Below are 14,044 nucleotides of genomic sequence, written 5' to 3'. Positions count from 1 at the left end.
GGAACTTTCCTATACTGCTGGTGGGAATGTAAATTTGAACAACCACAATGGAGAAGAGTATGGAGGTTCCTCAAAAAAATAAAAATAGAACTACCATACGATCTAGCAATACACTTCTGGGCATCTAATGGACAAAATTATAATTCAGAAAAATACATGCACCCATATGTTCATTGTGGCACTATTCACAAGAGCCAAGACATGGAATCAAACTAAATGTCCATTGACAGAGGAATGGATTAATGTGTGGAAAATATACACAGTGGAATACTACTCAACCATAAAAAAGAATGAAATGATGCCATTTGTAGCAAATGAATGAAAGTAGAGGTTCTCATACTAAGTGAAGTAAATCAGAAAGAGAAAGACAAATACCATATGATATCACCTATATGTGAAATCTAAAATATAGCACAAATGAACCTAAACAGACTCACAGACATGGGGAAAAGACTTGTGGTTGCCAAGGGGGAAGGGGAGTGGAAGGGGGATGGATGGGTTGTTTGGGGTTGGTAGATGCAAACTATTACATTTAGAATGGATAATTGATGAGGTCCTACTGTACAGCACAGGGAACTATATCCGATCACTTGTGATGGAACATGATGGAAGATAGTATGAAAAAAGGAAGATATATAGATAGATAGATAGATAGATATAGATATATAGATAGATAGTATAGATATATAGATATATATATATGTATGTATGTATAACTGGGTCACTATACTGTACAGAAGAAATTGATACAAGACTGTAAATCAACTATACCTAATAAAAAACTAAACATGTAAAAATAAATAGGTAAAGATACAATAGGATTGGCCTATGATTGACTCTATGCCTTAGCACTATTTCTGCAAACAGATTTTATGTATTGTTTTCAAATATTTAAAAACACAGTATTTTTATCAATGTATTCTTTGTGGAATTCTGACCTTTCCTGACAGGAGAAAGGATTTATCTGATTAACTGGCCCCAAAGGTAGAACTTTGTAAAACTAGTTAATTTTTAGAGGAATCGTGTTTTTAAAGTAAGCAATTAAACATCATTTTATTAAGTCAACACAGGCTTTATTTTTAACATCCAGAGCTAATTATTCCCAGTATACTTTTAAATCATGGCCTTGTGCTACTTTATGGAATCAGAATTTGAATCTCTGCCAGGTTACTTACAGCCTGCCTAACCTAGAGAATTAACTTTTAGCCTTGTTTTCTCATCTCTAAAATGAGTATTGTGATGGCACATTACTCACAGAGTTTTAGGGAATCTTAAATGAGAGCATACTGATAAAGCATATAGCATGTGGCTTAGCACATGATCAGTATCTGTTAAATGTTAGATATTGTTCATCTCTGGCACATTAATGATCAAGGAAATTTCAAAGATATGATTAAATATAAGTAAATATAATTAAATAATAGATTTATTATATATTTATTTATCTATAATTAAGTATAATTACAAATATAATTTAAATATCTTCCAATCTATAAATACACAATATAAGAAAGTATTCACTACTGCCTATCTGTTAGAATGTTTGTCATCCATCTCTTGCAGCTGATAAATTATTGTTGTCTACTGAGTATGAGTTGGGGGTGGGTGGTGGGTGGAGAGGAGGAAGATGGTGTCTCTGATGTGAAGTTTTACCAAACTCTCTTATCAAACATAGTGTCTGATATCCAGCCTAGAGTGTTAGGCTCTCCCAACCTTCCTGACACAAGAAAGAACTTGTCATCCATTTTATAGTCATGGCCAAGTTTATAACAACTTGAAAGTTATTTCACTGAAATGGGGACTTAAGATCAAATTATTTGCCAGAATTAGGGGTAAACCAATTTTCAAGAGTTACTCTTTTATGACTAAATTACTTTATTTAGAGTAAGAAATGTATTGCCTGAAAGTAAGAGCCTCATTTTAAACTTTAACTGTAAGCAAACATTTATTTTGTATCAGTATTAGAAAATATTTTACTGTCATTATAACAGATTTGAAGGGACTTTTTCCTAAATACAAAAATATATATTTGAAAATTCTTATGCCAGATGCATGTTGTATTAAAGTGTGCTTTCCATTCACATTTATGTTCATTGAAATTTTAATTTTTTGTATTATTAAGATTAATTTAAACCATGTACATGATTTAAACCAAATCATATAGTTTTCAGTATCTTTGCCTCTCCACCTTAAATGATTTATAATGGCACTTTATATTTGATTTCACTTTTTCCTGCTCTAAACCGAGCAGAAGAACTCTGGACAATAAGGTGGTTACACTTACAGAGATTGGACAATAGCAAAGATTGGGAAGGCTGTTATTATACTATAAACTCTTAAAAGCTCTCTCTGCTTCCATTCTTGGCTGGTCAATCAATTCTCAGCACAACAGTCACTGTAATCTTGTAAAAACAAAAGTGAAAACTTGCACTGATATGACCCATCCAGACAGCTTTCCATCACAATAAAAGTAGGAGCCAAAGTTATCACAGTGGACTACGGCCCTACCTCAGCTGCCACCCACCTTCTGATACATTGCTTTTCTATTTTCATTTCCTACCATCATTTCCCAGACTCACTCCACTCCAGCTGCACTGGCCTCTTGGTTTTTAATCTAATTCACCAGGCACACTCTCACTTCACTGTCTTTGCACTTGCTGGCCCTTCTGCCCGAAATGCCTTTTCCCTTTCACTCCTTCAGTTTTTTATTTCATTATATTTGTCACATTTTTATGAGATAAGTGCTTTCTAGGAGTTGGGAATACAACAGTGAACAAAACATTTAAAAGAAATCACTGTCTTCATGGATCCTATATTTAATGGGATCAGTAAAAAAAGAGAAATATATTTATAGTTAGAGAATTGTAAATACTAAGGAGAAAAAATAAGGAATGGAGAGCAGAAAACACAGGGGAAGTTCCCACTGCGGTGCAATGGGATTGGTGTGTCTGAAATGCCAAGGATGAAGGTTTGATCCATGGCCTGGCATAGTGGCTTAAAGAATCCAGGGTTGCCTCATAGGTCACCACTGTGGCTTAGATCTGACCCCTGGCCCAGGAATTCCATATGCCATATGCCCTGTGATGGAAAAAAAAAAAAAAAAGAAAAAAAAAAGAAAAGAAAATATAGGAGGTGAGAACATAGAAAAATGTGACAGTGATCAACTTCTACAAGTGACTTAAATGTGAAAATATCAATGAAACCTTCTCTAACTACATTATTTGGTATTGCAACACTGCCTCCCTGATAAAAACTTTTAACGCTTATTCCTGAATTATTTTTCTATAGTGATTACTACTATCTAATGCATTTTATACTTTAGGTATTTATTTTGTTCATTTCCTGACTCTAGTTACTAAAATATAGCCTCTATATGAAGAAATTATTTTACTATTTTGTTCACATTTGTATGCCCACAGTCTAGAACCATGCCTAGCACGTAGTAGGCAGTCAATAAACGCTTGTTGAATAGACCTATGGCCAAAGTAAAGACATATTATAATGATAACAATCGAGGAGCAAAATGTCAACATCAGACCACCTAGGCTAACAGGGTTGAGGGCAGTAAGTGAACAATTAATAGGGCAAGTTGACACAATGGAGCTAAGTCCACACTCTCTTGGGGACAGTTTGACCTGTAGAGAGTCAAACTCAAACTGCCACATAGGGTGTGGCTCACTATGCTTCCACAGCCCTCTCTCCTTCTTCTTCTATCCAGCCTGCTCTGAAGTCTGTTCTCCCCATTGCTTTCTAGGAATACCTAGAGTAAACAAACACTGCAGTGACTTAAAATATTCAAGAGCTATCTGCACCTGTTACCTTTGACACACTTGGAATATGCATAACTGACACAGAGCCATTACAATTAAAGCGCATGAAAACAAGCATGGTCTTTCCTGAAGTATTTCAGATTGCAGAGTCAGTGTTCCTGGCCAAGTGACAGAGATACGTACTTACATTTTACTAGAGACTGAGTTTTCATATGTCTGGAGACATGTCATTAGGAACCAAAATTTGGATTTCTGTGCCCTTTGATTACTTACTTATTCCATGCTGTGCCCTTTATTACATTGTTTCCTTAAAATTAGTTCAAAGTGCTGTACAACTGGGGCACATTCACACAGATAAGTCTAGATACATTTTAGAGTAATATTCAAAGTTATAGGTATATGGAGAGTTTAATTTCAAATATTAAGAATGTTAAAACTGTCATAGTTATTCTAATAACTAATTGAAAACATTATTTTTCTTTTCGCCTGCACCCATGGCATGCAGAAGTTAGAACTTATGCCACAGCAGTGACCCAAGCCACTAACAGTGACAATGCCAGATCTTTAACCCCCTCCACTGCAAGAGAACTACCTATTTTTCTATGTGTAAAATAATTTTAACATTCTCAAACATCCTAACAATATTTGTGCAGCCATGTTCACTCAGGAAAGATTTATTAAGCAATTAAAATGTTGAAAGAACCAAAATACATTCATAATTCTCTGACAAAAAAAAAACAACTAACTTTCAAAGTTTTTCTAACTTTAGAAAAATACATATATGTGAGGTGTTGAGGCAAATGACACTGTGCTTCACTGTTATCAACTCAAGCATTACAACTATATTTGAGGGGGGCACCTGGCGCATGGCATGTAGGAGTTATTGGGCCAGGGATTGAACCTACACCACAGCGTGACCCAAGCTGCTGCAGAGACAACACCAGATCTTACCCCACTTAGCCACTAAGGAACTCCCATAACTACTCTTTTGCATGGATTACTTCTACACAGCCCAGAGGAGATACCAAGAAGTATATTCCCTAGAATTTTTTTTTCTGTGTGGTTACAGGCTACAGCCTATCAAGAAGAGACATGACATTTAGAAAAAGTTAAGAGCAAAAAAAGTCAGAGTTCCCGTCGTGGTTCAGCGGAAACAAATCTGACTAGGAACCATGAGGTTGCAGGTTTGATCCCTGATTTTGCTCAGTGGATTAAGGATCAGGCGTTGCCATGAGCGGTGGTGTAGGTCACAGATGCGGCTCAGATCTGGCATTGCTGTAGCTTTCACGTAGGCCAACAGCTACAGCTCTGATTTGACCCCTAGCCTAGGAACCTCCATATGCCGTGGGTTCAGCCCTAAAAAAAAAAAAAAAAAAAAAGAGGTCGTTATTCTCCACAGGAAGTTGCTGGCCGATGATTGGGAATGAATCAACTCTCAGCTGAGTTTCTTGAAAATCACTCACATCTATGTGGCAGCCTGAGATAATCTTTCTTGACTTCATATCCCCAACTCTTTCAATGGTGATATAAGCTTATAATTTCTGTATTAAGAATCTGCACCTGCATACTTAAATACAGGGTGACTTTTGTTTCTCTGACTGAAGCCTAACCTAAAATATATTTCTATATATTTATGTAGAAAGCTACAGGTTATTCTAAGGGGAAAACCTTTTAGCACTAAATTCTATGTTTACTTATTATGATGTTGCATACAATAATAATTTATATAGCAATAGAGTATTAAATGAAATACTTTATTAACAAAAATTCCATTAACTCTTAAGCTCCCATCAGATATGAAGCTAAAATATGTCAAAGTCCTCACAAGTGAAATTATAAAGACCATGATTAAATGTTCCCTCCTACTCGCAATAAGAATACAACTGAACAAAATACATGACAGGTGTTTCAAAGCACCAGAAAACAAGCAAAGCATAAATGTGATTCCTGAGGAAAAAGAAATTCCGGAGATTAGGCTTGTTAGACATTTTTCCCAGGCTTTCTGCTGGGGGCACTTTCTATAGCCCAAAAAAATGGATCTCAAATAAAGCAAGTCAAGTCACTGAGCTAAACAAGGATTAGTACTCAGATGTCTAAGGAAGCTGAAATTCGTGGAGAAAAGTGCCAATAAAAGCCTAGTACAAGAAAAGGAGGCCACAACACAGAGAGGTATTTCTCACAGGCTTTTGACTAAGGGCTGTGCTGTGCAAGTTCTTTGTCAAGACTAATTTGCAACTGTCTAAATTTAACTAAATTTATTGTGGTGATCAGTTCTCTATATAAATAATATAATTACATTGTACAACTTAAACGTACACAATGGTATATTTCAATTACACCTCAATAAAATTGAGGAAAATTTTAAAAATAAAGACTGGATGACAAGACTTGACAAGACTATAGAACTGATAGCTAATAAGAGAGAGCATAGAGATATTATGTAGTGCTGAGTGTGTGGAAACTTTGCAGTGAATCTCAAGCACTTAGTTGAGAACCCCAAAATGATAATGTCTAGGGAGTAATGAGTATGGCCTAAAGTAAGAGTCATACTCTATGCCTAAAGACAAACCTGAAAACAACAACAGCAACACACACATACACACAAGAGAAGAAAAAGAGGAATAAGAAGGAGAAGAAGAAAAAGAAGAGGGAAAAGAAGAGGCCAAGACAAAGATTAAATACATCCATGGATAATTTAACTATTTTACAGAAAAAAAAAAAGCACATCACTTAGAGGACCACTATTTCATTCAGACTCATTAAAATAATCATGCATAACATCCATCATATAATTTAAAATTAGTGGACATAGAAACAGGCAGGGCAGTATGACCCATAATCAAGGAAATGAGCAATTAGTAGAAACAGATGACACAGATGTTACAATTAGCCAACAAGGACTATCAACGGGATTGTATAAATAGGTTCATGGCTTTAAAGTAAAAGATAGATGTAATGATTGAAAAAAAGAAGACTCTCAGAAGAGAAATGTAATCTATAAAAAAGAATCAAGTGGAAATTATAGACCTGAAAATTACCTTAGCTAATGTAAAACATTCACTTTGTGGGCTTACAAACAGATGGAGATACAGAAAGAAGTGCTAATAAACTGGGAGACAAGATTTCTAGTTTTCCAACCTGAAAATTAGAGAAAAGAGAATGAACAAGAATGAACAGAGACTTGGTGTCATGTGAGAAATATCAAGCAGGCTCATATGTATATAACTAGATGTCCAGAATTACTGGAGAAAGGAACTGCAGCAAAAAAAAAGATTTTTTTTAAAGAAATAACAGTTGAGAAATTTTGAAAATTTGATGAAAATCATTATCATATAAGTTCTTAAAGCTCAGCAAATTCCAAACAGAATAAACAAAAAGATGTTCTTTTCAGCAATGAATAATTTGACATATCTGTCAAAAATCAGTTCACTGTACATGTATATGTTTATTTCAAGATACCTTGCTCCATTTGTTTTTCCTTATGTCAATACCACACTTCCTTGACCACCACAGCTTCATAATAATCTGTGACATTATAAGGGCCAAGTCTTCAACTCCATCCTACATTTTCAAGACTGCCTTGGCTATTTTTGTCCCCAGCATTTATTTATACACTTTAGAATCAGTTTGTCAGTTTCATAGCTATTTTCAAGGCCTAATATGATCCTGATTGGGAGATATAGACACTCCCCATATGGAAGTTCCCAAGCCAAAGATTGCATCTGAGCCTCAGCTGCAGCAATGCCAGATCCTTTAACCCACTGCCCCAGCTCAGGGGTCAAACCCACACCTCTGCAGCCTTCTGAGCCCCTGCAGTTGGATTCTTAACCCACTGCACAATAGCAGGAAAGCCTGATTGGGATTCTTCTGAATCTACAGATCAATTTGAGAAAAACTGACATCTTTAAAGTACTGAGTATTCTGATCTATGAATATGTATATTTCCTCATTTATTTAGATATTTTTCTATTTCTCTCAACAATGTCTTGTGGTTTTCAGTATAGAGGACTGACAATTTTGTTAAATGCATTGGCCAAGTATTTCATATTTTATGGTGATATAAATTTTTATTTGTAATCATTGGCTGCCACCACACCAAAATACAAATAATTAAATGTAAATCCAATTGTATTCTGTAAGAAAGATATAACTGACCTAAAGTTATCAGTTGCTGATTTAAGAAGTAGAATGGATATAGACAAATAATTACCTAGACTATCAGGTAAAAACTCCTCTTGAAAATATAATCAGTGAAAAAATTATCTTAATTATATATTTTTAAATAACAGAGTAATCTAAAATATAGAATTAAACATGTAAACATTTATATATAACCATATAATCAAGAAATGAAAATAGAAGAAAATTAGTGGTGAAAAAGTAAAGAAAATGAAATATTAATTTAAAATAGTTCATAGAATGCTAAACAGATTTTGGGGGTTTTTTTTGTTTGTTTGTTTGTTTTCTTTTTGTCTTTTTTCAGGCTGTACCTATGGCATATGTAGTTCCTAGGCTAGAGGTCTATCAGAGCTACAGCTGCCAGCCGACACCACAACCACAGCAATGTAGGATCTGAGCCACATCTGCAACTTACACCACAGTTCATGGCAACGCCAGATCCTTAACCTACTGAGCAAGGCCAGAGATCAAACCTGCAAACTCACGGTTCCTAGTCGGGTTCATTAACCACTGAGCCACAATGGGAACTCCCAAAACAGATTTTTTTTGTACTTAAAACTTTAATAAAATGAATAGTTTAAGAAAATTAAACACAATGAGAAATTTCTACAAGCTTCCAGAAGAACAAGCAGAAAAAAAATTTAAGGTTTTGATAAGACTTTTAATAGCATAGGTGTTAATAACACAGATGGGAATTATTATTTTCACCCTATAACTATATATCTATCTCACCAAACTAACATATGAATGCAAAGACAAATATAAATTTTACTATGTGACTATAAACCTCAATAGACTCTCAGTACACACTTTAAGTCTTGGAATATTTTCAACAGCAAGAAAGAAAATTAAATCATGAGATACTGCATATAAATGAGATGCAAAATATCATCACAAATATCTTAATCACTGGAATTTACCACCAGAACAAGAATAAACATACAATTTTTGAAGTAGGAGAAAGTTGGAGAAATAAATAAATAAATAAATAACAGTGAGAATAAAATATGAAATAAAGTGGTAAGGAATAGTTCTGACTTAATTGTAATTATGTAAAATATAAATGAACTAAATGCTCCAGTCTAAGGCACAAAGACTCTAAAATTGAATTTATAAAAATAAAGTCAGCAATGTACTGTGTGTAATAGATCTGCTTAAAAGAAATAGAGCATAAAGGCAGAAAATAAAGGGATGAAAAAGGATATAGAGAGAAAAATTAAGCAAAAGAAAACCTGTTGCGATTTTAGAAAAAAAAATTCTGTCAGTGAAAAATGATTTGAGAGACAAAAATGGCACTATATCATGATAAAAAATTACACTAAATCCAGGAGATTTTATGATTATGGACATGCCCACACCTAACAATATAGATTTAAAGTATATTTAAAAAATTTAGAACTATGGAAAAATAACTGAATCAACAAATTTAATAGGTTATTCTAATATTATGATCAGAAAATGACATATGAGACATCCAAAGTCAGAAAATATACACAGTGAACACCATAGTTGACATAAATAGCCAGCTTGGAAGTGAAATTATGCTGTTTATTTTTCAGTTTAAGCAAAACTGCATAAATAAAATTTATTTTAAAATCAATTAAAAGTGGCTTACAAGAGATGTCTTAGTAATTTCCAGAAAAGTAATATTCTATATTCTTTAACCATAAACCAATAATAATGTAAATTAATAATAGGAAGTAAAATCAAAATCCAAAATAAAATATATATACCAACCCTAAGATATATTAGCAAGTGACCCATAATTTTAAAATGGTATCATGGAGTTCCCGTCTTGGCTCTGTGGTTAACAAACCCCAACAATATCTATGAGGATGCGAGTTCGATCCCTGGCCTTGCTCAGTGGTTAAGTATCTAGCATTGCTGTGGCTGTAGTGTAGGTGGGTGGCTACAGCTCTGATTCAACCCATAGCCTGGGAATCTCCATATGCTGTGGGTGCAGCCCTAAGAAGACAAAAAAAGGATAAACAAAAATAAAATAAAATGGTGTCAAATACAATTCTAACACTTCTAACTAGCAAAATTTGTTAGGCAACTAAAAATAACTTCTAAAAAAATCTGTTAGGTAACCAAAAATAAACTGAAAACAAATTCATTCACACTTAAGCTTTAGAAAAATATACCTATAACTATCTTTTAAAAATTAATGCAGATACAAATGAACATCATCAGATATTGAAAATATACTGAAGATCACTATAATAAATATAATATGATACTAAGCCTAAAAAAATTCAATTCAATTCTCAGAAACAACCCTGTTTATGAGCAAAATCGTCATATTTTTACAATAGCACAAACCCTAGTAGGGAAAGAATGAGCTATTTAGCAAATGATATTGCAAAATCTTATTAACACAGAAAAAGTAAAGTTGGATTTCCTGCATCGTAGAATGTGAACTCCAGATGTATCATAGATGTAAATATAAAAGGTAAAATTATAAGGCTCAGAAAGAAAATGCAGAAGAATTTTGTATGTTTATGACTTAGGGGTGGACTAGGATTTTATGATCACAAAAAAAAATAATCAACTATTTTTCTGTCTATATCTGCCAAAATGAAAAGATTTCTGGGGAGTTCCCATCATGGCTCAGTGGTTAACGAATCCAACTGGGAACCATGAGGTTGCGGGTTCCATCCCTGGCCTCATTCAGTGGGTTAAGGATCTGGTGTTGCCATGGGCTGTGGTGTAGATCGCAAACGCAGCTCAGATCCTGCGTTGCTGTGTCTGTGGCGTAGGCCGGAGGCTACAGCTCCAATTAGACTCCTAGCCTGGGAACCTCCATATGCCATGGGTGCAGCCCTAGAAAAGACAAAAAAAAAAAAAAAAAAAAAAAGATTTCTGGTCAACTACACAGATAATTGATAGAGGACAGATGGGGAATTGATATTTGCTATATCTGAAATCAACAAGGAATAAACAAAAAGTGGACATTAAGATAAAAATTTTTATCTCTACATGAGTGAACTTGGCAGAAATTAGGACTGCATATAATACCAAATTTGCCATGCTGTAAGGGCTGGGGGACTTTCATGAGCTAATGGGAGTGAGAACTGTTGCAGCCATTTTGAAAGTAATTTGGCAGTGAAACACACAAACAAGCAAATAAACAAAAATCCAGACCAGAAGGAGAAGCGTGTGTAAATTTAAGTACAGTGTCATATATCATTTGTGCAAATTAAAGTACAATGAAACAACACAAACATTACTGTGGATTTTATAAGATCACGTATATGCAGAAACACACACAGAAGTAATAAATCAAATCATAAATGTGACAGCCGATAGGGGAATGGAGAAAAGTGAGAGGAGTTGATTAAGGGGAAAATAAAAATAAAATAAACCTGAGATTGCACTTGCAATGATAATGATAAAAATATATCATAAACTTAGTAGTGTAATGCTTCTTAGTAGTATGATGTATCTGACATTAATAAAAGAAACAAGAGAAAAATTCAGTTTATAGCCTATTTGAACACATAGGAACTCTTTTATCATCCCTCAGTTATCTGTTGGTTCTTTATAAGTCAGTTGCAGTTTTTTATCACTTTTTTTTTTTTTTTTTTTTTTTGCTTTTTAGGGCTGCACCCATGGCATATGGAATTTCCAAGGCTAGGGATCGAATCAGAGCTGCAGCTGCCAGCCCGTGCTACAGCTGCAGCAACACCAGATCTGAAAAACATCTGTAACCTACACCACAGTTCATGGCAACACCAGATCCTTAACCCACTGAGAGAGACAAGGGGTGGAACCTGAGTCCTCATGGATACTAGTCATGTTGGTTACTGCTGAGCCATGACAGAAATACCTCAGTTTTTTATTACTTTAAAAATATTATCAATTTATCAGATTTACATTGGTCTGGAAATTATTGGATGGTATGTATTCTACAGTGTCTAGAAGGTTTATTATGATTATGGAAAAAGTATGTTTTTTTTTTTTTTCTTTTTATGGCCACGCCTGAGGTATATGGAAGTTCCTGAGCTGGGGTCAAATTGGAGCCTCAGCCTCAGGCCTATACTACAGCCACAGCGACACTGGATCTGAGCTGCGTCTGCAGTGTACACAGCAGCTTATGGCAACTCCAGATCCTTAACCCACTAAATGAGGTCAGGGATCAAACCCACATCCTCATGGACACTATGTCAGGACACCACTAAGCCACAACAAGAACTCCTCAGTATGGCTTTTGCCACCAGCTCTTCGTAAAAATAATACAATAATTACTTATATGGTTGTCAAACTATTTAAGAACACCAAAAGTGTAAACCTCAGTCAATAATAAAATATTGTAAATTTCTACTAAACACAGCAGCCATACAGTGTTTTTAAATTAAATCACTTAAATTAGCTGAAGACTGAAAATTATTCACACATTGGCAGTAATAATGTTTAACTGTCTTGACTTTGAACTGTCATTTGCAGAAATTTATATCCCAAATTAGAGGCAACAGTCCATATAAGAAAGGCCTTTTGTTATTTAATAGAGCTCTTCGATTCTGAAGAGCAAAGAACTCAACAATGTCAAAGTCACTGAGCAATTGGAGTATATATCTCATGGAAGCTGAGTACCACATAGTGGTTCCCTATTTGTCTCTGACAAATAACTATTATAAATGAACTACTTGATCATGCTAAGTGGTAGTTGTTTTCTTCTAAATATATTAGATTTCTTATTATAGCCTTTTTCATTTTGACCAATAGTATTCTTTTTACTCTTTGTCTGGAAAACAGTCTTATGTGGCAAAAGAAAGGTTTCATGTTATTTAAAAGATCAGGTTTACACAAAACTACAATGGAACTTTTTTGGATGCTAAATTGACTATCCCCAAAATAGTCTCATTTAAAAAAATATATTGATTGAGAACAGCCATAATGAATGTGTCACCACAGCTGCCTTTAAACCTCTCTTCACTTTTTTTTCTTAATTGGGCACTTCATAAATATTTGTTATCAACAATGATGATAAAGCACTTTCAAAAAATTGTAGCTTTCTTCCTTTCCTCCATGGTGGATTTTCTTTTCTTTTTCTTACATCCACTTTCCACTTTGATGCTTAGATTTCTATAGTACTCTGTCATCATATTCATCACTCATTTTTCTAATTTTTCCCTGTTTTCCAGAATTATGTTTTATTAATATCATACTTCATATTAGAAAATGAAAAACTCATCAGTTTAACTCATCTATAATTAACTACTTAACTTAGGGTGCCAAAGGCTTGATTTATAAAGAACTTTTTACTTTTTTACTGCAGGAAAATGTCTGATTAGTTCATAATAATAGTCTTGCAGCAAAAATTTATAAGCATTTATTGATTTACACAACTCCTGGACCCAATATTTTACTAACCAATACTCCAGCAAAGCAAAAAAAAAGATATAGGCTGGGTCATGAACTATATGGTACATCTCCAAGATTGAGCACTATACTGACTGAACTCAGTTGTTCCAAGACCACTTTAGCTAAGGTCTGTGTGACAGGATCGAGCTGTGGAAGATTTGGGGGGGGGTGGGTGGAGGAAACAGAAGGGACAGAAAGTAGGATTTTTGATAAAAGACTGACATTTCACTAATAGATCATCAATCCTTATAAGAATCAAAGTAAAAACAAGAACTAAACGAAGAAGAGTTAGCAGATAAGACGATGAGTGGTAGATCAGAAGCCGAATACATCTCTTTGTTTTTCATCTTTTCGAGGAACTACTTTTAGAATTTAATACTGCTATCATTGAATAATAACTTCTGTACATCATAACAATAAAGAATGTGTGATAATAGGATTTGTTTTGTTGAAACAACAAATTCTTGATTGGATATTCATGATTGAGGATACACTTAAATTCATTTTATGCTAATTTCTGTACCTATCTTATCCTCAATAGATTTTTTTCTTTTTTTCTTTTTTGTTTTTGGCTGCAGCACAGCATGTGGAAGTTCCCAGGCAAGGAATTATATCCAAACTATAGCTGCAAACTACACCACAGCTGTGGCAGCACTGGATCCTACTGGATCCTCAAACAATGGCTCTGGGCCTGGGATTAAGCCCACATGCTACAGAGACAATGCAAAATC

Source organism: Sus scrofa, chromosome 8, assembly GCF_054392235.1.
Source record: "Sus scrofa isolate SSC_HxYL_T2T_F1_AM1 chromosome 8, Sscrofa_HxYL_maternal_Yorkshire_Landrace_v2.0, whole genome shotgun sequence".
Lineage (NCBI taxonomy): Eukaryota > Metazoa > Chordata > Mammalia > Artiodactyla > Suidae > Sus > Sus scrofa.
Note: the sequence above shows the minus strand (reverse complement) of the source record.